The sequence below is a fragment of the Castor canadensis genome, chromosome 6 (genome assembly GCF_047511655.1).
Source record: "Castor canadensis chromosome 6, mCasCan1.hap1v2, whole genome shotgun sequence".
NCBI classification, from domain to species: Eukaryota; Metazoa; Chordata; class Mammalia; order Rodentia; family Castoridae; genus Castor; species Castor canadensis.
This window is the reverse complement of record NC_133391.1, coordinates 102,135,791-102,161,641: the sequence shown is the minus strand read 5'-3', so window position 1 is coordinate 102,161,641 and position 25,851 is coordinate 102,135,791. Positions and strand designations below refer to the sequence as shown.

The following is a 25,851-nucleotide window of genomic DNA, read 5'->3' as shown; positions in this document are numbered from 1 at the left end:
CAATCAAGCATGGATTGAACCCTTTGAAACCATGAGCGAAATAAGCCATTCCTCCCTTAAGTTGTTAATGTCAGGGGTTTTGTCACAGCAATAGGAAAATTAACTGATACATGGACAGTCATGATCCTTTTTACTTCCTTTTGCTTCTCTACTTTCTCTCCTCCTGGGTGTATATTCAGCCTCTTGTTTGTTGTTGTTGTTGAAACACTCAGTACTGAAGAGTTATGATTTTATCATGAGTGTCCACCTTCATCTCTAGCACCAGCAAGAAGTGGAAAATCTCAAGTGGAATAGTACAAAAAGAAGAGTTTGCTAGAATTGTGTAACTTGTTTATTATAATTATCCTAGTATCGTAATTATCCTCTGAAAGAAAGTTTGTTAAAGAGACTTTTTTAAAATCAGTGTTGAAATGTTTAAAGAAGATTGACAGGCACATTATAACTGAATAAGCTCACCCATGATTTTTTTATTCAAAAATCCCTTAAGTGCTTTACCCCATTCAAACCTAGCATAATACTTGTTCATGGGAAAGCCCTAGCTATTGCAGTGAGTAGGAGAGTCTTGGTAAATGAATTTTACAGTGTTGCTAAACATTGTCTAATTGCAGATGAGTTATCCACTTTTTTGTGAAGAGTTAATATAAAAATGAAAAGAATGTTATACAGAGATGCCTCCCTTTCCACTGCTCACCTCAAGTATGCAAAATTTTTAGGTGTTTATGATCCTATGAAGACCTTGCTTTTTTGGTATCTTAGAACAGTAATGCAGATGCTCCTCAACTTATGATGGAGTTACATCCTGGATAAACCCATCATAAATTGAAAATACTGTAAACTGAAAATGCATTTCATACACACAACATACTGAACCCCATAGCTTGGCTCACCTTCCTTAAACATGCTCACTTACTGTAATTACCACTTGGGCACAATCACTTATGACGGGCCTAATTTATAATGAAATGTTGAATATCTCATGTAATTTATTGAATATTGTACTGAAAGTGAAAAGGAGCACCATCACAAAGTCAAAAAAAAACTATCAGTCAAATCAAATAGAAGATTGTCCACTTGTGGTAGTAATAAGTTTACTAAGAATAACTTTCATATTATTAATAATACATTTACATTTCCAGAGTTTATTAATAATGTTAATGCCTGAGACAAATTTAAGAATAATCATAGGGATAACTATTATCTTTAGTATCATATTATTCTCTTATGACATACTTTTGAGGAAGTTAACTTTCTTTAAAAGCCTTTTGCTATTCAGAGAATCTCATTCATCATAGTTTAAAGATTTGCTTTCTTCTTCCTAAGGAAGCCATTTAAGTAGTCATTACAGAAAAAGTCTGCAAAAGTTTTTCATATTTACTTTAATTTTGTCCATTTGCAAATTTGTTTACTTCCAAACCAATTTCAATATTTTGAAGAAGCATCTGAGAAAATAATTTTATTTCCAAACTCATACTACCCTAAAATAACTTTTGAATTTCTCTCATTAGTGCCAATTATTATTTAAGGTATGTACAGTCTTCAATAAAATGAAATAACATGTTATAATTCAATGAAGATTGACAGGTTCCTGATGGGAACAGAACTAGAACACTCTTTCTCAGTACTGTCTTTACCTATGAGCTCCACTTCAAAATTAAATTATCAGAAAACATTAGAATAGGATATTGCAGACATGATCTGTAAGCACAAGAAATATATTAAAGAATGTGCATCTCTGAATCATTGCTGCAAGTATTCTGGACTTGCTATATTTATCACCCAAGTTTTCCTGGGTTTTAATAAGTTGTGCTTATAAAAATCCTCATTATATCCTCTTCTTCCAAGCTTCCATATATTGTTATTAATGTATAAATGATAAAAGCCACAGTGTTTTGCAACTGGTAGGCTTCTATTAGTAGACTGTAATTTAGTACTTTATTCTTTGGACAGAGTCTACAGAGGTTTTTGTGTGTCTAACCCATATAAATCAGACATTTTATTAGGAAAAGTAGAATCAGAGAAACAGAAAGGTCATCTCTACCAAAACAAAACCACATTTCATTAGTCCTTGATATTTGATTTTATCATATGCTTTTCTCTCCCAAACATGGAATGGACATTTTTAATGCAGAAGTGAATAGAAACCAAATATAAAATCTGATTGAAATCTATCTCTGTTGAGGCACCAAAAATGTTCTTTCATCAGTGTGAATTGGTAAAATCACATGCGTCTCTGATCTTGATACTCACTAACACTGTTCCCATCTCACCTACCTGCACTGACAGGAGGTACAAGGCTGGTTCTGTCCTGCTATGCTCAGCGTAGTGCTTGTCCCACAGTTTGCTGTTGTGAATTTCCCAAGACTCCTTCCTGGCTTTCACCATTACCCCAAACAACTATGGAACTCATGCACATTGCATCTTCTTCTGAAGACTTCTCCCTTCTCATTCTCTACATCCAGAATTCTGAAAGATCCTGCACGCCTCATAATTCCCTTTCTCCATTTATAGTAGCCATTTGTCCCTACCTACACATCCTTTTTGTTTTTTTGTTTCCCTACATTATTATTTCTCATTACATATATATTACCTTTTTTCTCCTTCCCTACAACAAACACAGCCATTTTTCTTTCATATGGAAGCACCAAAAGCATTTTCATCATTCTATCAGATTTTCTCTGATGTAGTGATCTTGAATCAACAACTTTATTTTACAGACAAACGGACCAAGGCTAGAGAGGTTGTTTTCTAAGTCACTTTTCTGTTTTGAATTTTTACTTTTTTTAGCTCATTTTTTTATTCAAAGACTATTAAGATAATCTTTGAGAAGCACTACTATAAAATAATGGAAAGTTTATTACCATATAGGTCAAATATAAACAGATGTATATGTAACCACTTGTGACATGAGCTGTACTTACAGATCATGATGATCTACAGTCAAAGCTTTCAATTAAGTGTTAGGAAGTACAGATGTGTTACTGTCTAATTGTGTGTTCTTGGCCCAGGTAATGAGACTGGAATTTTCTCATCTATACTATAAAATGAGAGGAATCAGACTCACCTAACTCTGGAACCACATGGCTCTATTTTAAAACTTTATAAAAATGAACAGTGTTCTGTATGAGGGACCAAAAAAGTTTTATAAACATTATCATTCATTTGTTTGTAGATTTTGCAAGTATACGTGTTCTCTCTATTATTTCGTTTCAAAATTGAAATGAAATTCCCAATTTAAAATTAAGAGTTAAAAGAATCTCTAGAGTAGCAGTCTAGAGGACTGAGTCTGGGAACTAAACTTTGGTTTCTATTAAACAACCACTGTTCCCAGAAATCTAGGATATCAGTCTTCACTCTTCATTCATAGGTGCTCTGTAAACTTCTTTTTGCTCCATCTCAGATTTCTCAGGATTAAGAGAAAAGTACATTTGGTATTTGAAACCTCAATTTTTATTTTTACTAAGCCACTTTCCCAAATGCTGTGTTTAAAATATTTTAATAACTGCACAATAAATACAATCACTTCAGAATAAAACTTTAAACTGATGATATTGACAATAATTTTCTATCACTTACTAGATATCATTGGAAAAGTTACTGAATTTTTGAGAGCTCAGTTTTCCCCTCTGAAAATGGAGATAATAATGATACCTACCCAAAGATCACTGAGGGGACTGAGTGATATAAATAAAATAATTCAGATGCTCCTTAACTCATGGTGGAGTTACATTCCCAATAAACCCATGATAAACTGAAAATACATTGAGTACACCTAACCTGCTGAATACCATACTTTGAGCATGTGCAGAATACTTACAGTAGCTACAGTTGGGAAAAATCATCTAACACAGAGCCTATTTTGTAATGAAATGCTGGCATCTTGTGCAGTTTATTGAATATTGTATACTGTAGAGTATCATTTATTTATCTTGTGATCACATAGTTGATGAGAGCAGTGGCTCCACTGTCACTGACAGAGTATCACACCAAATATACTACCTGAGGAAAAGGTAAAAATTAAAAATTTGAAGCATGGTTGTGTTAGACTTTCATCACTGTGGCAATATACCTGAGAAAAGCAACTTTACGGAAAAAGATTTATTTGATTTCAGAGGTTATAGTCCATCTTGATGGGGAGCATGTGCTGGAGCAGAGCAGCTCATGTCTTGGCGGGAGGGAGGGAGAGGGAGAGGGAAAGAGATTGAGAGAGAGAGAGAGAGAGAGCGAATGCCTGTGCTATTGGGCCTTTTCCCCTTTTATTCCACCTGGGCCCCCAGCATGGGATGAGACTGCCCACACTCAGGGTGGGTCTTCCCCCACTTGGTTTATCATCTCTGGAAACAACCTCCCAGACCCACCTGGAAGTTCACTTTAATCTCCTAGATTCTCAGGACAATCAAGTTCACAATCAAAATTAGCCATCACAATGGTTTCTACTGAATGTGTGTGACTGTCACACCATTGTAAAGTGTTGAGCCGTAGTAAGTCGGTGATCTGTATATGTGATCATCTGTATAAGTGTGTGAAACTAGAACATTGCTCAGGAAATATTGGCTACTCTTCTTGTGAAGGCAGTGGTTTGTTTTCTGGTGTTATTTGTAATTTTTCTCCATGATAGTAATAATATAATTAGAGAAGTTCATAGAAATATCTACAAAAGTCAGACATGGCTTCAGGAAAGGTGTGGTCTTTGATTTGGACTGCAGAGGATAAAGAATTTTGATGAGTTTGGAGGAGAGAAAAGTCTCTCCAGGTTCTTCAGTAGGAAAGAAAGGAAGGCAGAGGCACAGGTAGAAAGAGCTTAGTCGTATTAGGCTGCAATGAAATTTATGTAGTAGAATAAAGGGAAATAGCAATGTGACCCTACCCCCCACGGGTGACTAAAGTAATCCTTGCTTTGTAAACACCTTGATCATTGTACTCTGGGCTGTTGCATTCCATCTGTAAAGACAAGCTCAAAAACAACCATCAGGTACTTTATTCTGTTGGAACATTGAACCATCATTAGGGATGTTCTTGCTCCTCTCTCAACAGTGACTCTCTCTCAGAGATTAGGCTCAGAGCAGCATGAAAGGAACTCACCACAAATAAATAATACATAACACAATAAAAACAAAATTGTAATCCAGAATGTAATCAGAGCCTCACATTTCCTAGACAGGCACTCTACCACTGAAGTTTCCCATGTAGTTGAAATGGCAGGCACATACCACCACGCCTAGCTTTTTCATAGAGATGGGGTCTCATTAACTTTTTACCTAAGCTGACTTTGAATATCAGTCCTCCTGATAATCTACCTCTTGTGTGCCTGGGATTACAGGTGCAAGCCACCATCCCCAACCCAGTGTATAATCTTCCCATGATGTATAAGTCTTCCATGCATCTCACAGTCATACCACCTCATGCAGAGCTGAAAACCTACTGAATAGAATTCCCAGGAGCACTTGCAGTTTAGCATGCTACACAAATGGGCATTGAAGTGAAAGAACCTTACCTCTCATCCATAAGGCACAGAAAATAGCACCAGTGAGAGACCCTCTGAATTTAACACTGTGTGTGTCTATGTCGAATAACAGACAATTCTCCTGTCTGTTTGGATTTCCATCTCTATTTCATCAGCTGGAATCTATCATTTTTCTTTTCCTTTCACCATCTGCTTTCTATTGTATCCCACTGTTCTCCTTTCTTTTTTTTCATCAGTCTTGATCATTCTCCCACATTGGCAGCTCTGTTAGTAATCCTAAAGATAACTATGCATGATTCATTCTGAGAAAACAAGCCTTCAGCACACAAGGACTCTCCTCTGCACAAAAAAAAAAAAAAAAAAATTAAAGTCAGACAAAACCAGAACATCTACCTAATGGTGGTAAGTAGGGAATTCTTTTATTTTAGAAGACACAGTCAATCTTCCAGTTCAGTAAGAATGAAAAGAAATCAGAAAGATCCAGATTTGTGCCATTTCTGAATGCTAAGACATATTCCTTGCAATAATGGCAGGTGCTGTGAGGAATCGGAGATAGGCATCTGATTTCTAAAGTCAGTCAAGTGTTGCTTGCTTATGTTTTGAGAGCTGTATGAAGATGAAAAATGTAGGCACACCACAGCTGTGCAGTCAACAGGAGTCCAACAACTGCAGACCCTGAAGCACTTTGAAAATTGCTCCTAATTGTCTTTTGCCTTTGTGTAACCAATTCATCACATAGCCCTGCAGTGGCTTTCATGCTGAGTGTCACCAAAAGCTAGGCTCTGCTTCTTTATAGAGAAGCATGTGGTTACTGTCACAAAGATGAAGTCTAAATGTTATCTTAGTAGTTTCAGGTGGGAGTAAAAAGAATGTTTTAGAGTCCTTATTATTTTGACTCTGGGTTGTATGCCTCATATTTATCAACTTTGCTGCTGACATTTAAAAAGTAAAATAAAACCATACACACCCACTTCTCCTTTCGCCCTCAGACTATTCTCCATTGACATGACTTTGTATCTTTTTATTGGCAAATACTTGGCTCAATTATATGAGTTATATATTTTTTTCACTAATAAAATCTTTTCCAGCCATACAGCAATTGGACTCATAGACATAAGAACAGCTGAGAGCTGTGGCACTTTGACTTTGTTTGGTCTTTCTGACCCTTTTGGCAAAGGAAGATACCTCTTACTCATGTCTATTCAGCCTTAGGGCAGTTCAGAGTCAAGTAGAAAGAGGGTAGAAAAGGTGAAAGAATTTCATGAGCCAAGTCTTGCCAAACAGCTATTGAACAGAACATAGTACTTATGGTGCTTACACCAGAAGTGACAGGCTGCAGTGTCTGCAGAGGCTGGAAGAAGAGGGACCCAGGACCTGTGGTTGAGAGCAAGTGTGTCTTGTCTAAAGGGGATGACAGCTATTGACTGTAGATAGGAAGTAGATCTGGTGTCAGCCAGATCCTCTGAGTTTTCTAAAGAAGTCAGAAACCTAATTTTTTATGTGAAAGCTCCTAATCTGTTAATGTTGGTAAATTTAAGGGCAGCCATTAAACACTGTGTGGGCCAATTAAAACCAGTTAGCAGGCAGTATGCAAGCTGCCAGTTTGCTACTTCTGGCTTTCCTACTAGGCACTCCCTCATAGTCCATGTGGATCAGGGAAAAGAAACTTTCCTGACTTTGTCTTTTACAGATTTTCTACACTGAACATTTTTTTAAAAATTAAAGTTGTTTTTAGAGTTCTTGGACCCCTTTTCTGAACATAGTCTGGAACAAACTCCAGCTCCCAGGGTGGCCTCAGGATGATCCTCAAATGACCTTATGTCCACAGCTGAGCTGAGAAGGGAGGAGGAAAAGACTGGACATTTTGGTCATGTTCTGGATTAGTATAAAACCATGAGCTTGCTCAGAATAACAGCCTCAGAGCAGGCACAAATCCATTTATTGCTGATATATAGGGAAAAGGAACATGCTGAGCATAAGGCAAGCCAGAACCTTGCCAGCTGTGCTTGCAAAGTGTGGCTATGTCCATGCAGAAGGAATGTGATGCTCGCTGACATGGTGGCTCACATATGTAATCTCAGTTATTCAGGAGACTAAGGAAGGAGGATTGAGGTCTGAGGCCACCCCAGGCAAAAATGGAAGACTCTATCTAAGAAATAAACTAAAGCAAATAATTAAATACAAGGGCTAGGAATGTGTTTTAAGTGGTAGAACACTTGCCTAGCAAATTCAAAACTCCAGCACCACCAGAAGGAGAAGAAGAAAGAGAAAATGTGGTGCTATGGAACACAGAAGAGAAAAGGATATATAGAATGGGTCATGTAGGGGAACACTGCTCCTATCCCTCAACTATCAGTAAGAGAAAGCCACAGAAATCAAAAGTAGAGATGCTGACTGACCAGTCCGAGGGAGAAGCTCGTGCTCCAGTGACTGTGCTCATCACTACTCCAAGCTATTGGAAATCTCCCCCAAAACAGAAGCAGTGCCTATAGGTCCAGTGGCTGAGATAAAGATAACAGGGTATTTTGGTTTAAAGTGGAAGAAGAGGCAAAATGAACAAATACAAACACGGGATAAGTCATAAGAACCTATCTGTCCCCGAGTTCATGGGTTTGTTTCTTCTTTAAGGTGAGAGTCAGCCCAACGTCTGAAGAACCAAGTCAGGACTTGCAGTTTTGGCTTGATTTGAGTTGCAGTCCAGAAATGTGCATAAGCAAATGGGACAAAAGCAATCCTGCATGTCCAATCTTCCTTCCTTCCTTCCTTCTTTCCTTCCTTCCCTGCTTTCCTTCCCTTCCCTTCCCTTCCTTTCTTCCCTTCCTTTCCCTTCTATTCCTTTTCTTTCCCTGCTTCCCTTCTTTCTCTTTTCTTTCCTGTTTTCCTTCTTTTTTTTCTTTCTTTCTTTAATGGATTTTTTTCCCAGAGAGGAAAAGATGACCTCACCCAAATATGAGATACAGGCTCATTTAATTAAAATTTTTGTTTATTTACTTGTGATTTTAAAGGGAATATGAAGCATTCTTGAGAGACATTTGTGTCTGGAAAGAGTTGAGCAACTCCAAAGCTGTAGAATGCAGCAATTAGTTAAGAACTGGTAAATTATGATTCTTTATTTTCTGTGAAATGTCAAATGTTGTTCTTTTGCTTCTATAAAGGTCAATATGGTTTAAAGAGGAAAAAAAAAAGAAACTTGGACCACTAACTTGTTGTTGAACTTCAGAAGTGTTTTATTTACCAGTAAAATTAAATGTAAAAAATGTTTTTGTGGCTCAGAAACATGAGAGACTAGATTGCAATACAATTAGTGACTTTCTGTTACTTTCCTTTTCTTTCTGGTGTTTCAGTGAAAAACAAGGAGAAAACTAGTTTTTGCAGTCCAAATTATTTATGATCACTCTGTGTGTGTGCATATATGTGCAGTACCAACTAACACATGATGTTGGGTGGGGTGTCATAATTTTTCCCTTATGCTTTTCTACCCTTAGATGTTCTTGAACAGAATATAGCTGTGAAAATAAAATTATTTCAATGAATATATTTCACAGTGGCATTTACCAAATGGTAACCAGGGACTGGCTCTTCCAGCAGAGAGATCAGCTCCTTTTTTATAATCAGTGTTGAACAACCAAGTACGCACAAGCACGTGCACACACAGAGGAAAATGAAGAAAAAGCACTTTGTTCAAGGCTATTTTCTAATAACCAGTACAATTTATTAGTGCTGTTTGCTCTGGTCAAAGTACATTGCAATCCCATACCTCTTTTTGGAAAAAGTAAGTGAAAATAGGACTGAGGATGTGGCTCAGTGGTAGAGCAATTTCATAGCATAACAAAGCACTGGGTTTGATCCCCTGCATCACAGAAAAGTGAAAATAATAAAACAGCATTAACTTACCAGTATGAAACCATGCATTTCTATTGAATTGAAGCTCCTAATCTTATTGCAAAATCTGAGAGTAGTCTGGAGAAGTATAGGCCAGGAAAAGATTATCATCACTGGCAGAACACATAGTAGTGAAATTTTTTAAATAGGATATGGAAAAGTTCATCTTCAATAGTTCTCCACCCAGCTGCCCAAGTCATTTTAATTCTCATCCCTCCCCATGATTCCCTGACTGTGTCCTTTTGCTCAGCTTGGCAAATTGCCAGTTGATTCCCACTAAGTTTCAGAGAGCAAGTTTCAGATTTGCTTCTTGCCAGGATATTGGCTTTCTAAAAAGAGACTCCCAGACTTCCTGCCTATCTCTCCTACTCCTAGAGATAGAGTGAACATGGAAAAACCCACCTGTCTTGGACAACCGAGACAGGATGTGGACAACCACACCTTCCAGGGTATGGGGATAACAAGTACAAGCTTGCCATGTCCTACATCCAAATCCTGGTTCTGCCACTTGTTAGTTCTGTGATCATGGGCTGATTGCTTAACATTGCTGTGCCTCAGTTTCGTCATCTGTAAAGGAAGAAAGATAATAATAACTATCTTATTGGATTATTGTAAGGATTGAAAAAGACAATATGTATAAAACATTTAAAAGTGTAGTTATATATAGTAAGCACTCAATAAACCTTAATTTTTATATTATTACTATTATCATTGTCTTAGTCCATTCAGGTCTCTTTAACAAAAATACCTTAGACTAGTTAATTTAGAAACAACAAAAATTGATTGCTCAGGTATCTGGAGGCTATAAAAATCAAAATATCAGCATATTTTCTGTCCAACAAGGGCCTTTTCCTTATAGATGGTGCCTTCTGAGTGTCCTCATATGCGGAAGGGAAAGAGGCTAAAAGTTCTCTCAGGCTTCTTTGATAAGGACACCAATACTATTCATAAGGGTACAGCCCTTGTGATAGAATCACCTCCTAAAGGCCCCATTTCTTGATCCCACCCCAATAGAGATTAGGTTTCAACATGAATTTTAGAGGAACACAAACATTAAGACATAGCAATTCCCAATTTTACCATCAACATTTTATAAATATCATTTTCTGAATTAACTTGTAATTTCTCTTCCATTCCTTGAGTTATATATTTACTATAATTAAAGATAGAAGATCCTTAATTTTGATCTATCTCATCCACTCTATTCTAAGAACTAGGGTATGTGATCTTGATAAACCACCAAACTGAAAATATTCTCCTGTTAACAGAACCGAAAAAACACCTACCCTTGAGACCCTTATATTCTAGCAGAGTGATATTGTAGTAGGTGAGGTGAAGGAAAAAGATAATACAAGTAAACAGAAGGATGTCATGTAGATGTGAGCAGGTCATGAATGCCAAGGTCAGGAGAGTAACAGCCAGCAGGTGGACCGAGTTGTAAATAGGTGTTAAAGTGGCTCGTTGAAAAGACCCAAGGGCAGTCATATCTAGAAGAAAGCAAGGAAGGTCTAGTGTCCACCTTCAGTCGTATTTATTTCCTTGTCTGATTCATATATTTATTTATATTTTTCTTCTTGAACTTTTGTGTGTATTTTTTCTGAATAACCATAGGTAAGTTCCATTACCTTATTAGTATCACAAGGTAAGTGCCTTTTAGACTAGCTCTAGTCTATTTTTGCCTTTTTTCCTAAAATGTTTTTATTTTATTTATTTTCCCAAAGTACTACAAAATTAATTTTTAAAACATTTGTTTACTTTCCTTTCACAATTAAGCAGGATTAATAACAGATTAATTGTGTAAGGTTTTACTTTAACTTTTGGCCAGTCTGGTATTGCTACATCAAAAGGAGGTTAAAACGTGCTTAATATCACTTACCAAAGTAGGTTTAATGTAAGTAAAAGTACAACAAGAATACTTGATTTGAAGACTGAAGAGTCTTAGTGGTAACTTTAAAATGTGTGTGGAAAAAACCTTTAATTTCTAGTGAAGATACCTTAAATTAACATGATAAAGCATTTTTAAAAAAAGAAGACATGGAACAAAAAGAAACTTCATTGTAAAATGCAAATATTTCCTCAAAAATTGGCTCATAACAAACTTTAGTATATTGATTACAGGGTTAGAAAGAAAATAGGTTGTTGGTTTAGTGCAGAGAAATTACTTATAGGTATAAAATTTCCCATAATGCTCTTTTATATTTCAGTTAGTGTGCGATTTTGGAACTAATTTCTAACGATGTATTATAATTCTTTAATACTAAAAGAAACTATCACTTCAAAAGTGAGGTTTAACAATCTCTAGCAGTATACTCTCCATATTTGTAAGAGGGAGAAGAGAGACAAAAGCGGTCACTCAGAGACCATTGCTGTGCCTGTGGGCAGTGCAGAACTCAGAGCATGAGGCTCTCAGCAAGGCTTTTTGCAAGACTGTCCAAAATAAAACCAGAAGGGAAGTCACACCCTGCTTTTCCCCCCTCTTCCTATCACATCTGTTCTCAACATTCAGGACTTGCCTCCCTTGAATCATTCAGAATAGAGAAGTGCGTGTGAGAGTCTTGTAAGTTATGAGCTGCTGACATTCTGTGCAAATACTAGTATTTAGAAAGCATATATCATTTCCTTTTGTGGTGTGTTTGTCAGATCTCCATTGCTATGAAAAAAAGAACTTGAGAAACACAACTAATATTTTTGCTCATGGTTCTAGAGATTTCAAATTATGGTTGTTTTTATCAGTTGATGTCAGGCCTGTGGTGAGGCAGTCCATCATGGAGGAAGCACGTGGCAAAAGAAAGTTGCCCACGTCGTGGAGCCCAGGAAATAGAGAAGTGGGGTTAGGGTTCCAATATCCCCTTTGAGGGCATACCCCTAGTGTCCTGACTTTCTTCTGACTAGGCCCCAACTCCTAAAGTTTCCACCATTGCCAATAGTACTCTCAGCTGGGAACCAAGCCTTAAATACATGTTCTTTTGGGGGACATTTAAGATATAAACCATAACAAGCAGGTTATGCATTATAATACCATTTGCACAAGGAGTAGCCATTAATATACAGTTATCCTTTGATATATATGGAAAATTGTTTTAATGACCCCACTGAGGATACCACAATCTGCAAATGCTCTAGATTATTTAGAATACCTAATACAATGTAAATACTGTGTAAATGGCTGTTGTACTGTATCGTCTAGGTAATAATGATAAGAAGAAAAGTGTTTTCTGTCTGCATTGGTTGAATTCTCAGATACAAAACCCACAGATGCAAGTGCAGAGCTGCCTGTTCTTCCTTGAAAGGACCAGGGGTACAGTCGGAAGACACAGTGAAATCTGTAATCTGGAGCATCACATCACAGACTTACTAAGGGTGAATTACTTGAGCTATAAGAATGATTGAAAATTCTCTGAGGCTCAAAAAGAACACAGGCAACTCAATGTTGATAAATTACAGCAGAGAGTTAAGGACTTAGATCAAGATAGGCCTAAGTTTGAACTCCAGATACAGTACCATCCGAGTCCCAATAAATGGAAATAACCAACACATAAAGCATTTATCCCAGTGCTTGGTATGTAGTAAACATTTAGGAAAAGATAATTTGGTTATTTAAAAGAAGGAGGAGAAGAGAAGAGTTGCATAGTCTTAAATAATTCTCCAAATTTATTCCGAGTAAGTGTACTTTGTGTTAAGAGCTTAGTGTTAACCACATCAACAAAACATGGAAAGATGCTGCAAGGTAGATTTGCTGGAATGAACAAATACTGAGACGTGCATATAAGATAACAGAGATGGTGTTTCATTCCCGTCTCCCTTCCACCATGCTGTTATGTCTACATATAATTCTCTCCTCTTTTTAAAAACATGTCCAAATTTTCCCTTTGGTCAGGATCCAGTTTTAAATGTACCACTTCCTTGAAGTCTTCTGTGTCCTTACTAGTTTACAGTAATCTCTTCTGATGCCATCCCCCACATCACTGTCTTCTATATTTCACTCATTTGGCACCTCATCCTACACTGCCTGGGGCTGTTCCCTAACCAGTTCCCCGAAGACCCACTCTCCCAGTTCCTTTGTGCTGCCGGTAAACCCCCTTGTAAAACTTAATTACAGGGCTGGCACAAGGTTCTCTGTAAATTCTTGTTAAATTAAATCTCTTACTTGAAATTTCCATGCCCCCACTCCTCTCCTTCAAATTCCCTCAATTTAGGGAAATCTCTTTTCTTGAAATACTAACAAGTTTTAGCACCTCATCCCAAAATGACATTTTCCTATTATTTACATGCTTCATAATTTTCCAGTGTACACTACCAAAACAATGTTTATATTAAAAACACATTTAATTATCCAACATTTTTCCTAAGAATTGTGGTGGTAGCCAGCAGCATTGTCCCACTTAGAGGAGTTAAAATAGCAAAAGGTTACAAACCTTACCTCAAATAATAGACTTAGTTGTGGGGTTAGGAGTAGAAATGAGGTCAGTCCCCTAGAGCAGTCTGGTGGCCTTGAGCAACTAGGAAGGTGAAGTCGGTACTCAGTTAACTCACTGAGTTACTGAAAGTGCATAGTTCTCCATGTGCCAGGTTCAGTAAGCCATGGAGCAAATGTTTATTTTGCTGTGCTTTGAAAACTTGCTTTGTTCCTTGTACATTCTCTCAGTGGAAGAATTCCAAGATATGACTTAATGTATGTGTGTAGCATTGAACTGGAGATGGGATTTGTCCTGTGACTTGGCTCTGTCATCTCTGTACCAGTGTTGCAGATTTAGTTATGGAATGTAGGAAGAGTGGATGCAACAGGAGAAATGCCTGGTGTTTGAATGGATGTACTCTCTTAGAAGCAGTGAACAGCATAGCCTAATATCTGAAGCTTCTCAGAACAGCCACAGTTGTCTCTTCAATAAATTAAAGTTCTTTGCTTCTGGAGACAGAATCCTGCAATTCCAGAATTGCAATAATCAGATAATGACTTTCTCAGGTCAGAGATAAATTAGTCCTTACCAGTATAGGAGCCCATCCTCAGTAAGGGATGTTAGTAGATCTTGGAATTTATTCCTGAGACAGACTATGAAGCTGTTGAAAGTTCATGTTTGTTAAATAATAACAACCTTATTAGAGATTTAAGTTATAACAAAAGGGAGTATTTGCAGAATTTATATCTGATAAAAATATCTCTTCAGCTCCATAAGCAATCCATATAGTCACATGTAGACAAAGCAAGATCATACTGACAACTTGAGTCCAGGAAAGAAATTAGGAAGCTGATTAATAGGAAATACCATGACTTGTCCAGAACCATTTAAATTCTTTTCTTTTTTCATGATACCAATTTGGGATACTTTCAAAATCAGCAGACTATCACTCAGTTGATTCACAGCCTAAACAATCTTTCCTGAGTAAAGTCACTCTGATAATTGAACTTGTTACACATATGCAGGTCTTCAGAGTCCTTCATGCCCCCTGGAAGAATTACTCTACAACATTATTTAAAATCTAACCACACTGTTTAGTTTTATAATTTTGAATAATCAGCAGGATTCACTTGGGATTTATAATGTAGTCATTGGGAGCCATATGGCTTGTTTGAATAAACATCTGTGATTCCCTTTAGCTAAATACTCAAAATAAAGTGCTACCTAACAGTTTTATTAAGAGAATCTTCATCTCCTTTTGTATTGGTTACTTTAGCACATGATCCTAGGAGACAGCACGGTTTTCTGCTCCTTCCATTTTTACTCTTAGCTGTTATTGTGAGCTAGGAAATTTTGCAATAAATTTTAGCTTGAATTGAGCCATTTGGTGCCTTGAAGTTGTGCAGACTTTTTTCTGTTCATGCCGAAATACCACATTTGGGGGATGGGTTGGTGGCACTGGGATTTGAACTCAGGGCCTCACGTTGCTAGGCAGGCACTCTTAGGCACTCTTACCACTTGAGCCAGAGCAGGGAGGTGGCAGGGAAAGGGGGTAGGAGGGTGAATACAGTGCAAATACTATGTACTTATGTATGTAAATGGAAAAATGATACCTGTTGAAACTCTTCCAGGAATGAGGGGAGGAAGGGATAAAGGAGAGCGGAAGAGGGGGTAAATTTAAGTATGATATATTTGATAGGTTTTAAGAACTTTTATAAATGCTACAATGTACCCCCAGCCAGCACCACAATAAAAAAAATACCAATATATTTCCTACAAATAGAGCAAAAATACATTGAAATATGGATATTGACTGGCAAGATTATCTTTCATAGTAAATGCAAAAAGAACACAACCAGTCTTGGGTACAAGCATACCATTGTGGATTTTAGCAAGTCAGTAAGCCATAATGAGTCTCTGTTTTAACACCTATGAAATGGTTACAATAAGTATAAAAAAATTAGCTAGGATAATAGCTAATTTGCAGATACCGCAAATGTGATTAGTAATTATTTACCCAGTGCAACACATAAAGCATGGCAGGAGTTCAGAGCAGTAGTGATACATACAGAGACTCCTTAGTGATACTTGCTAAACATTTATGGTAATGATAGGTAATTTCCTTTTTAAATAAAAAAAGGAAAACAGTATGAAAATAGCAGTACATAAAGGAGTGTGAACTCTAGACTGTATCTTTTAAAGTACATATCAGAGCTCTAGAATCCTACAGCTTTACTGTTTTTAAAACTCTCTGTAGATTCTTTATAAAAGGTTCAAAATTCAGAAACATTTCAACATTTAGAAAGCTGTGAAATTAAAGAAACATAGCTTTTCCTTATCCAAGAGTTCTAGAATTTAGCACTTGAATCATCATCATTGTTCGGTTTTAGGCAAACTGGAAAGTACTGGATTCCCTGGAAAATAAGCACATTCATTCATTAAATAGTTTTCTATAAAAAAAAATCTTCTGTACATCAAAGGAAACAGTCAGCAGAATGAAGAGACAACCAACAAAATGGGAGAAAATACATCTGACAAGGCATTAATAACCAAAATACATTAAAACTCAAATGACTCAATACCAAAATATAATAATAACTTGATTTAAAAATAGGCAGAAGGAACTGGGGATGTAGCTTAGCGGTCGAGCATTTACCTAATGTGTGAGGCCCTGAGTTCAATCCTCAGCAGTGAGGTCTAGTGAGGCACTAGACCTGAATGGACATTACTCAAAAGAAGACATACTAGTGACCAACAGCTGTATGAAAAACCAATGCCCAACATCACCAATAACCAGGGAAACTACACCATATCCCAGTAAGGATAGCTATTATCAAAAAGACCAAAAATAGCAAGTGCTGGAAAGGATGTGGAGAAAAGGGAATTCTTGTACACTGTTGGTAGGTAGATTGAAAGAATTTATTTTTTTCCTCTTTTTTTAAATTGTTGTGCTGGGTATGGTACATTGTGACATTTACAAAAGTTCTTACAATGTATCAAATATATCATACTTAAATTCACCCCCTCCATCATTCTCCTTTATCCTTCCTCCCCCGCCATTCCTGGAATAGTTTCAACAGGTATCATTTTTCCATATACATGCACGTATGCACAGTATTTGCACTATATTCACCCTCCTGCACCCTTTCCCCACCTCTTCCTCTCTCCCACTGCTACCAACCCCCCAGACAGGACCTGTTCTGCCCTCCTATTCTCCAGTTTTTTAAAAGAAAAAAAATGACATTTTTGTTTGTTTAAGATAGCTTCCCAGAGAGTTTCCTTGTGACATTTCCATGTATAGCGATGTAGTATACAGCATAGTAAGGGACTGCTCTCTTCTTAAGCATTATGATGCTGCATTCTCTAATCAGAAACTGTATTTCTTTATATTTCCAACTTTTTGGCTCCCCTATTAAGCATATCTAATATTTTTACATCATTCATATCATGGCACAAGATGTATTTTCTCTGTTAGGACTTGATGAATGTTGTTTTATTTGCTTAGGACTTAGTTACCTTCTCTTCTCACTATATTCCAACTGAGTCATAAACCAGACCACCACTTATAAATTTATGATTGCTAAACTCAGAATCTCCAGTCCAGACTTTTCCACAGAGCTCCAAATCCATATGTCCAGTGCATCTTGAATATTCACTACAGAAAGCTTAAACCCAACAAGTACAAAGTAGAACTCTTCTGTACCCCTTAAATTTCCATGTCTTAGATTTCTGATTTCCATATCTCATTACATGGCACTACAATCCATAAATGCCTTCCTAAACTGGAAAGCCTGATGCCTTCCTGAATTCCTGCTATCCCACTTCCAATACCATGTGATCACTAATCTGTGTAGACTGAAACTGTCACACTGAAACCGATCTTTTCCCAGCCTGCCGCCCACTTCCCTTGTACGTCATCTCTCTGCCTTCAGTCTCATATCTTTTCTGTTCTCTCTTGCAGTCCCTAACTTCTCACTACTTCCAGCCATATTAAGCCAGTACCTTTGCCCTCAAAAACAAAATGAAAGAAAACAAGTCTTTGGAAATGTTGCCTGGCCTGCTTGAAAACCTTCTTCTTCCTTTTGTTTCTTCCCCTTGCCTACTTCCTCTGGCTTTCTACTTCTCCTTCCAGAACTCTCCTAGAAATCAGATCTTTCAAAGTGGTGGTCTCTGTTGGGTCCCAACCATCCTTTGATATATTTTCTCTGAGTTCTTGCAATATGATATTTTAATTTTAGCTCAGCATTTATGTATTATATTATAATTGTTTTGTCTCTCCAATTCTGAATTCCTTGCCACTTGAGCAGGTACTGTGTGTTTTACCTCTGTGTTCCAAACCCTAACAATGCCTATTCAGTACATATTGAATGAACGAGTAGTTGAATGAATGGTAAGAATAATGAAAGGCTTATTGCACCTTTACAACATGTTGGCATAGCCTGAATTCAAATGACTTCTCCACTACCACCACCCTCCATCCCCCACACACACCCCAGGAAAAAACCAGTAAAGACATGTAGGTTCATTCTGCTGTTCTGTTAGCTGGCTGATAATAGCCACACTAGTCTTTCTGGTGTTCCCAGTACTTAGCACTTGAATAATCATCATTATTCAGTTTTAGGCAAACTGAAAAGAAAGGATTCCCTGGAAAATAAACATTTTCTTTAATGTTTGCTTTAATGATTGCTGGATCATATAGTAGGTCTATTATTATATAAACAGTGAGGCAAATATTCCTTAAAGTTGGACAAACAAAGCAAGACTTCTATAATTAAAACCAGAAGCCCTGTATAGATGAGGGGAAATGATAATCAGCCTAAAAGGGAAAAACCTAGGCTTAAAATATTGTCACGTGCTGTAGGACAGTTGGGAATATGATCTGAGAAATGCGCCATTAGGCGGTTTTATCAGTGTGCAAATATCATCATGTGTGCTTAAACTAACATGGCTGAGATATCACTAGGTGTTAGGGAACTACCACAATAGATGTGGTTCAACGCTGACCAAAATGTTATTATGCAGTGCTTACCTGTATTTAATTTTCTCTGAACTAAGAAATTAATGCAGATTGTTCTGGGTTTTTAAAGATTGAAATGACTTAGAATGTTTTGCTATGGTATCTATTGGTGAAAACTCTCTGAAATCTATGTCCTTTTTAAATAAATAAATGTGGTTGACATTTACTAGAGGAGTTCCATCTTCTCTAACACATGGTTTTGAGGCATGTATGAAGAAGAACAAAAATCACTGTTGAAGATCTGTTTTAAAAATTTTCCCCACTAACTTTCTGTTATGCAGGCCGTAAGCCAGGCTAACTTACAAAACACTTTGGTAAGAAGGTAGCATTCTTCCCTGCCTCTGACCTCCAGAATTCTTCATCCTTATTGCATTTCTCTCTATTTTAATGAGGAGTAGGATATGGTATTGTTTTCTCTCAAGTGTATTTTAGAGGCAGCATTTATCTTTGTGAACATCGGAGATCAAAGATTGGTCTTTAACTTGCAGCGTCAAAAACAGCTTGATTTTGACAAGCTTGCAAAAACCTGATTCACTATTCAAATATTCGTGATGTATTGATTTACAGTGGGATTTGTGTATGACAAAAAATATGAAATCCATTGTCTACAGAAAGTAAATTTACATGTTTAACCTTCTTTGCAATAAACCCCAAGGGGAGAAAATACTTAAGTTCTACAACTCTGTTACTTTATTAAACTATCTTTTTTTTTTTTTTTGGCTGTTCTGGGGGATTGTACTTAGAATTTCACACTTGCTAAGCAGGTGCTCTATCACTTGAGTTACACTACCAGCTCTCTATTTGTTGGTTATTTTTTTATTCATTTATTCACATGTATATATTGTTTGGGCCATTTCTCCCCCCTACACCCCACCCCCTCCCTCGCTTCCAGGCAGAACCTCTTCTGCCCATATCTCTAATTTTGTTGAAGAGAAAACATAGCAATAATAAGAAAGACAAAGCATTTTTGCTAGTTGTGTTAAGGATAGCTATATAGAGAGATTCCTAGCATTGCTTTCCTTTACAAATGTGTCACAACCCAAGTTGATTCACCTCTACCTGACCTTTTCACTAGTTCCTAATCCCCTTCCCTTATTGAACTCTGTCACTTTAAGGTTTCTGTATTAGTTCCTCTGCAGTGGGGACATCAAACACTTTCATGTTTTGGGTTTTCTACTTATATCCCTGTACCTCCCGTATGTGCTCTTCCCTTGTCATGTGACCCAAGTCCAAACACATTGCTGTATTTGCCCTAGATCTAAAGTCCGCATATGAGGGAGAACATATGATTTTTGGTCTTCTGAGCCTGGCTAACCTCACTCAGAATGATGTTCTCCAGTTCCATCCATTTACTTGCGAATGATAAGATTTCATTGTGTATAAATACCACATTTTCTTAATCCATTCATCAGTAGTGGGGCATCTTGGCTGTTTTCATAATTTGGCTATTGTGAATAGTGCTGCAATAAACATGGGCACAATAAATATGTTCAGATGCCTTTGGAGTAACCTGTGTCGCATTCCTTCGGATATATCCCCAGGAGAGGGATTATTGGATCACATGGTAGATCTATGTTTAGACTTTTAAGAAGCCTCCTTATGTTTTCAAGAGTGGTTGCACTAGCTTGCATTCCCACCAGAAGTGTATGAGGGTTCCTTTTTCCCCACATCCTCACCAACACCTGTTGTTATTGGTGGTTTTGATAATAGCCATTCTAAAAGGGGTGAGGTGGAATCTTAGTGTGGTTTTGATTTGCATTTCCATTATGGCTAGAGATGGTGACCATTTTTTCATGTGTTTTTTGACCATTTGAATTTCTTCTTTTGAGAATGTTCTGTTTAGGTCAGTTGCCCATTTCTTTATTGGTTCATTGATTTTGGGAGAGTTTAGTTTTTTAAGTTCCCTGTATATTCTGGTTATCAGTCCTTAGTCTGATATATAGCTGGAAAATATTTTCTCCCACTCTGTGGGTAGTCTCTTCAATTTAAAGATGATTTCCTTTGTTGTGCACAACCTTTTTAGTTTTATAAAGTCCCATTTGTCCATCCTTTCTCTTAGTTGCTGAGCTGCTGGGGTTCTATTGAGTAAGTCATTGCCTATACCTATTACTTCAGAGTGTTTCCTGCTCTTTCCTGTACCAACTTCAGAGTTTCGGATCTGATATTTAGGTCCTTGATCCATTTTGAGTTGATACTAGTACAGGGTGATAAACATGAGTCTAGTTTCAGTTTTTTGCAGACAAATAACCACTTTTCCCAACAACATTTCTTGAAGAGGCTGTCTTTTCTCCATTGTATATTTTTAGCATCTTTTGTCAAAAATAAGGTGGGCATAGTTGTGTGGATTCATATCTGGGTCCTCTATTCTGTTCCACTGGTCTTCAAGTCTGTTTTGGTGCCAGTAGCATGCTGTTTTTATTGCTTTTGCTCTGTAATATAGTTTGAAGTCAGGTGTTGTGATAACTCCAGCATTGCTCTTTTTTCTGAGTATTGCCTTGGCCAATCGTGGTCTCTTGTGTTTCCAGATGAATTTTAGGGTAGATTTTTCAATCTCTGTGATGAATGTCATTGGGATTTTGATGGGAAATCCATTAAACATGCACATTGCTTTTGGTAGTATGTCTGTTTTTAATATGTTGATTCTACCAATCCATGAGCATGGGAGATCTTTCTTCAGGGATTTGTAGTTCTCCTTGTAGAGGTCATTCACCTCCTTTGTTAAGTTTACTCCTAGGTATTTGATTTTTTTTTTGAGGCCATTGTAAATGGAATTGTTTCCATGTATTCTTTCTCAGTTTGTTTGTTATTTGTGTATAGAAAATCTAATGATTTTTGTAAGTTGATTTTGTATCCTGCCACCTTGCTGGAACTGTTTATGGTGTCTAGGAGTTTTTAGGTGAAGTTTTTTGGGTCTTCAAGGTATAGGATCATATTATCTGCATATAGGGATATTTTGACAGTTTCTTTACCTATTTGTATTCCTTTTATTTCTTCTTCTTGCCTAATTGCTCTGGCTAGGAATTCCAGTACTATGTTGAATAGGAGTGGGGATAGTGGGCACCCTTGTCTCATTCCTGATTTTAGAGGAAATGGTTTCAGTTTTTCACCATTAAATATGATGGTGGTTGTAGGATTGTATATATAACTTTTACAATGTTGAGGTACATTCCTTCTACTCCTAGTTTTCTTAGAGCTTTTATCATGAAGTGGTGTTGGATCTTGTCAAAGGCTTTTTCTTCATCTATTGAGATGATCAAGTGCCTTTTGTCTTTGCTTCTATTGATGTGCTGTATTACAATTATAGATTTGCATATGTTGAACCACCCCTGCATCCCTGGGATGAAGCCGACTTGGTCGTGGTGAATGATCTTTCTGATGTATTGTTGTATTTGGTTTGGCATTATTTTATTGAGGATTTTTGCATCGATGTTCATTAAGGAGATTGGCCTATAGTTCTCCTTTTTGGAGGTGTCTTTTTCTGGTTTTTGGGTGAGTATCATACTGGCTTCATAAAATAAATTAGGCAGTGTTCCTTCCCTTTCTATTTCATGGAAAAGTTTAAGGAGGGTTGGTATTAGTTCTTCTTTAAAGATCTGATAGAATTCAGCAGAGAATCTATCATGTCCTGGACTTTTCTTTTTTGGGAGACTCTTTATTGCTACTTTAATTTCATTTTGTGTCATAGATCTATTCAGGTGATTAATGTCCACTTGGTTCCATTTTGGATGGTCATAAGTATCTAGAAATCTATCCATTTCTTCAAGATTTTCAAATTTGTTAGAATATAGGCTCCCAAAGTAGTCTCTGATGATTTCCTGGATTTCTGTGGCATTTGTTATCTCCCTTTTTGCATTTCTGATTTTACTGATTTGGGTTTTTTTTCCTCTCCTCATTTTAGTCAGGTTTACCAATCTTATTTATTTGTCAATCTTATTTATTTTTTCAAAGAACCAAGTTTTTGTTTCATTGATTCTTTTTATGGTTTTTTGTTTGTTTGTTTGTTTCTATTTCATTGATTTCACCCCTTATTTTTATTATTTCTCTCCTTCTGCTTGTTTTGGGATTTGCTTGTTCTTGTTTTTCTTGGAGTTTGAGCTGTAGTATTAGATCATTGATTTGAGATCTTTCTGTCCTTTTAATATATGCACTCATGGCTATAAACTTGCCTCTCAGGACTGCCTTTGCTGTGTCCCATATGTTCCAGTAGGTCATGTTTTCATTTTCATTAACATCCAGGAACCTTTTAGTTATTTCATCAATGACTGATTGATCATTGAGCAATGTGTTATTCAGCTTCCAACTGTTTGCATGTTTTTTACTGTTGTTTTTGTTGTTGAGTTCTAGTTTTAATGTGTTGTGATCAGATAGAATACATGGGATTATTTCTATTTTCTTATTTTTGCTGAGGCTTGCTTTGTGCCCTAAGATGTGATCAATTTTAGAGAAGGTTCCATGGGCTGCTGAGAAAAATGTATATTGTGCAAAAGTTGGATGAAACATTCTGTAGATACCAGCTAGGTCCATTTCATCTGTGGTGTGATTTAGATCTAGGATTTCCTTATTGATTTTTTTTGTTTGGATGACTTATCTATTGGTGATGGGGGTGTATTAAGGTCTCTTACTACCACTGTGTTGGAGTTTATATATGTTTTTAGGTCCTTCAGTGTATGTTTGATAAAATTGGGTGCATTGATGTTGAGTGCATATAGGTTGATAATTATTATTTCCTTTTGGTGTATTTCCCCTTTTATTAGTATGGAATGTCCTTCTTTATCTTGCTTGGTTGATGTAGGTTTGAAGTCTACTTTGTCCAAGATAAGTATTGCTACTCCTGACTGTTTTCGGGGGCCATTGGCTTGGTAGATCTTCTTCCAGCCTTTCACCGTCAGCCAGTGCTTGTTTCTTTTGATGAGATGGGTCTCCTGTAAGCAACTGATTGTTGAATCTTCCTTTTTAATCCAGTTTGCCAAATGGTGTCTTTTGATGGGGGAATTAAGTCCATTAACATTCAATGTTAAAATTGATAGGTATATGGTGATTCCTGTCATTTAGTTGTCTTTGTTGTTTAAGGGTTTGATTGTGTGCAGCTGAATCAGTGTTACTCTCTACTTTCTTGCCTTTTCTTCTCCTGTGGTTTGGTATTACCTGTCCTTTCATGGTTTTGTATGCTTTCATTTTCTGGATGCAGAATTCCTTGAAGAATCTTTTGTAGTGGTGGCTTGGTTGTCATGTATTGTTTTAGTTTCTGCTTATTATGGAAGAGTTTTATTGGTGCATCTATTTTGAATGATAGCTTTTCTGGATAGAGTATCCTAGGGTTGAAGTTATTTTCATTCAGTGCCCAGAAGACCTCACTCCATGCCCTTCTTGGTTTTAATGTTTCCGTTGAGAAATCTGCTGTGATTTTGATGGGTTTACCTTTGTATGTTATTTGTTTTTTCTCTTTTACAGCCTTCAATAGTCTTTATTCTCTGTGCTTGTTGTTTTAATGATAATATGTCATGAGGTAGTTATATTTTGGTCATGTCTGTTTGGTGTCCTGGAGGCTTCCTGTACCTGAATGGGCATAGTTTTCTCTAGGTTTGGGAAATTTTCTGTTATTATTTTGTTGAATACATTATGAATTCCTTTTGCTTGCACCTCTTCTCTTGTTCAATGCCTGTTATTCTCAGGTTTGGTCTTTTGATGGAGTCAGTGAGTTCTTGCATATTCCTTTCTCAGGTTTTAAGTTGTTTGAGTAATCGTTTTTCAGTTTTTCCTTTAATTTCCACTTTATCTTCAAGTTCTGAAATTCTGTCTTCTGCTTGTTCTAGTCTGCTGGAGTAACCTCCCACTGTGTTTTGTATTTCTGTTTCATTCTTTTTTCTGAGATTTTTCTATATCATGGGTCACTTCCTCTTTAATATAGTCAATTTTCACCATAGTTCATTTATCTCTCTATTTATGGTGCTCTCTGTTTCACTTTGGTATTTATTTAGAGCTCCTATGAGTTTACTTATTTGTTTTTGTGTCTTCTCATATTCCTTATTTTTGTTGTCTTTGAATTTCTTGAGTGCTTTCTGTACATTTTGGTTGACCTTGTCTAGTGATATCTCCATGATGTTCTCAGTGATTTCCTGCAGAATTTCTTCTTTCAGGGTGTTCTTGTGGGCTTCGTTGGGTTTCTTGGGATAGTCTATCTTTGTTTTGTTGGAGTCTGGAACTAGGTATCTGTTTTTTTCATTTCCCTCTGAATCCTGTACAAATTTATTTTGGGGGGAAGAATGGTTTCCATCCCTTTTTCATCTTCCCATCCTTCCACTTGGTGCTGTTACTGTCCCTGATCTGTGTGTAATTTGGTATTAACTAACTTACAATAGTAAAACTAATGAAACCAAGAAAGAGAAAAAAGAAAAAGAAAAAAAGGGGGGGGGGCAAAAAAATCAACAGGGAGAGATGGTGACTAACAAACAGTGAACAAAACAAACACTTAAAAAGAAAGAAAAAAGAAATTCCAGGTTCAGGAACAGTAGAATTTCAGTCTTAGTAGTTCTGGTGTTACTCCTTCAGCATCCAGTCCTGGCGTTGGTATTTAAGCAGTAGCTCTGTCATAGTCTCGCCAGGTGGTTGGGTTAGGATACAAGCTTTGTGGACCACTCTCTGCCCTATTTCAGGCAGCAGCTCATCAGCCACCTACTGTCAGCCGTCTCCTTTTTCAGGTTTTGTTTACTGAAAGTTTGCATGGATTTCAGCTCCTTGCTCCTCCCCTCTTCTCCAGTGCACTCAGAGCACCCCGCCTTCTCTGCTGCATGTCCTTTTCACTTCCTTGTTTATTATTCAGTTTTTTGTTTTGTTTTTTTTTGTGAGGCGGGGGTCAGTTTGTCCAGGAGACTATGCTGATTTATCTCTGAGGTAGCTATGGTAATACCGCATGCCGCTTATTTGCTCACCTGTTGGTCTGCATTTCCCAAGGAGGTTTGAAGCCAGCGTCTGGCGGCACAGGAGCCCTTCTGTTTTCTCAGTGTAACGTGGCATGGAGAAGCTTTGTACATGCTGGGGGTTCAGGGTGTCAGAATTTTCCTTCTTCTTGGCGTTTTTTTTCTGCCAAGTGTGTT

The 25,851-nt window shown here is 37.1% G+C and overlaps 1 protein-coding gene and 1 long non-coding RNA gene across 6 annotated transcripts in view; one reads left to right on the top strand and one right to left on the bottom strand.

The window, feature by feature from the left end:
• Positions 1–5,818, bottom strand: part of LOC141424172 (uncharacterized) — a 50,485-nt gene extending 44,667 nt beyond the window's left edge. For both annotated transcript variants that reach the window (XR_012449114.1, XR_012449115.1), the window contains exon 1: positions 5,492–5,818. This is a non-coding gene — a long non-coding RNA (uncharacterized lncRNA). The remainder of the gene's footprint in view (positions 1–5,491) is intronic.
• The window catches only part of Adgrv1 (adhesion G protein-coupled receptor V1), a 609,243-nt gene that overhangs the window by 553,537 nt on the left and 29,855 nt on the right, over positions 1–25,851 (top strand). The window lies entirely within an intron of this gene.